At 32.2% G+C, this 2,500-nt stretch overlaps 1 protein-coding gene across 1 annotated transcript in view; it reads left to right on the top strand.

The window, feature by feature from the left end:
- The window catches only part of LOC122809222 (B-cell receptor CD22-like), a 346,467-nt gene that overhangs the window by 63,594 nt on the left and 280,373 nt on the right, over positions 1 to 2,500 (top strand). The gene's annotated exons all lie outside the window — the stretch shown is intronic.

The raw sequence follows: 2,500 nt of genomic DNA, 5'->3' as shown, positions 1-2,500 counted from the left end.
ACAGCAAATACATTTTAAACAACCTACATGTGATAAACACATAATGACACATGCATTTATTTATTTAAATTATCTATTTATTATCTATTTCCATCTTGATAATGGGGGGGGGGGTGCTTTCATCAACATAGCCATCTGAGTCACAAAAGAGGCAAGTTTGAAAAAAGTTAAGAGAATTTCAGTATTAACAGTGAAGTAAACCACCAAAACAATTATGTGCACTGCATACACATTTTAATAAAATACACATATTCATCATATACAATTTTAACAGACATTGAAGAATGCCTTAAATTGCAAGCTGGTCAATAGGACATAGCAAGGTCATGGTTTTACAACTGCATGAATATAAAGTTAGATTACATATTGTATACATACATACGTACACAGGAAAATAGATGGAAATATCGGGACTACATTTGCCTCAACTTTCAAATGGTAACCAGTGAAACTGTACTGCAGTTAAATATTCAGGAAAAGTGTGAAAGATCCATCCATTTTATCACAATGCAGGGAAGAAAAAGAAAATAAATTAATTTGGATGGAATCAGTATTATACAAACTTACTATGTAATTCCTGAAGGGAGTCAGCTAATGGGAATATACTTTTAGTACAGTAACAAGATTCATTTTCAAAGTTGCTTGACATGTTTTTTATTGAAACATTGTTAAGACTTTTATTCTTCTAGAATCTTAGGACATTTGCAACTTGTTGGGTTTGTTTCCAAGATGCAAATTGTTCAAAGCAATGCTGTCCTGTCAAATGAGGGAAATCATCTTAGAAATGTATGTCTGCATTAGTGCATGCACTAAAAAGCAACACTATTTCTGACCATATGAAAAAAAAAAATACCAGCGAAAGGAAAAAAGCATGTAGCAACAAGCATGAAACAAAAAAACAAAAAAAACAAAAGAAAATACAATTGCCTACGCTGGGATAATCATTCCACTAAGTGTTACAAAAAACAAGTACATACTAAAGATGTAATTTCACTGCTGTAAAGGCTGCAGATCTGACTGTGACTAGAGAGCATCTCTGGCTGAGGCTAATTCATTCAACTAATCTAATAGCCTATGGGTTGGGAATGAAAACACAAAAGGACACTGTAAACGTTTAGGAATGACCACCCCCACTGTCCTTTGTGAAATCTGACCTGCTGTATGCTAAATAAGCTTCTCTGAAAATCCTGCCTCTGTGTGAACATGTGACTTACATAGCACTAAAACAAAGTACTCAGGCAAGCAGCTGATTACAGAAATGAAATGGTGCCCCTTTAACTGAAATGTGAGCTCAGACCTTCCTAGACTGGATGATTAGTTAACAGGAAATGTTGAAAAGATAAGATAAGAAACAAGACTGATTGCCAGACAAGTGGCTTGCATTTTTCTAAAAACTTATTGTTATTAAAAAACACATAATTGTTAAAAATGTTCATGTAACATTATTTGGTAATTGTAATATCACAATTGTGCATTTATGTCACTGATAAAAATAAAAAAACTCAGTTACATCAAGTATAGCCAGCAGATGGGTTATAGTACACATACAGTTCAAATAAAGTATACAGGAGGGTACAAATAACTACTAGTAGAAGCAGACAGCAAAGGCAACAGAAAGAAAACAGCCAAAAATGATCAAATCAGACAAAGGTATATAGTTTAATAACACAATAAAGCAAATGTATAACCAAAGTGTTGGGCTGACATACATTATAAAGCAAATAAACTATACTGCAGTACTACAGGAGGAGGGGTACTTTCTCAGTTTTACACTGACTGTGTGAGCAGCATTGCAAAAGGGTCTAAAATAAAGCTACAGGAAGATATATCTCATTCTTTCTTGACAATACTCTTTCAGGGGGGAGGGGAAAAACAGATATTAGTGCATTAGAAATATTGGTAAACAGATTAAACCTGACAGGATAAGATATTTTACAAGTTGCTAATAGCTATCATTCTAGTTATTGTTGTATTGTTTAGTATCAAATTCTATTTACAACCTGTTAAACTGTAAAGCTATACAAGAGATGACTTAAAATTGCTTTATTAAAGCTATACAAGAGAAAGTAAAGATATGTAAAAATTGAGCAATAACGGTCACTATTTTAATATGTTTTGGTAAGACAATAGGCGTAAAAAGCAGAAGTTGTTTGGTAATTCTACTAGATACTTCAAAAGAGACATAAGAATTTTTCAAGATTTTGCTTGATGTTAATGTTACGAAATTTGTAGATTGGACTATGCACAAATGTAAAGAATTCAGTACAAATTAAATTAATGTCTGGTAGTAATTTGTCCAAGTTGTAATATTATCATTGGTTTTAAGTTGGAGTTTTATTACTGGTTTTTGGACCATCATTTTAGCAGTAAAATAGTATTGGTTACCCCAGTTAAAGGAAAATTATATTAAAATATTGCACCATAATAGCTAATGGACTAATATGTACATAACATTCTTTTAGTATATACATCGCGTTTTTTAAATCCTCAAATACTGATT

This window comes from Protopterus annectens, chromosome 8.part0 (genome assembly GCF_019279795.1).
Source record: "Protopterus annectens isolate FY-2018-M chromosome 8.part0, PAN1.0, whole genome shotgun sequence".
NCBI classification, from domain to species: domain Eukaryota; kingdom Metazoa; phylum Chordata; order Ceratodontiformes; family Protopteridae; genus Protopterus; species Protopterus annectens.
Note: the sequence above shows the minus strand (reverse complement) of the source record. Positions and strands in the feature narration are given on the sequence as shown.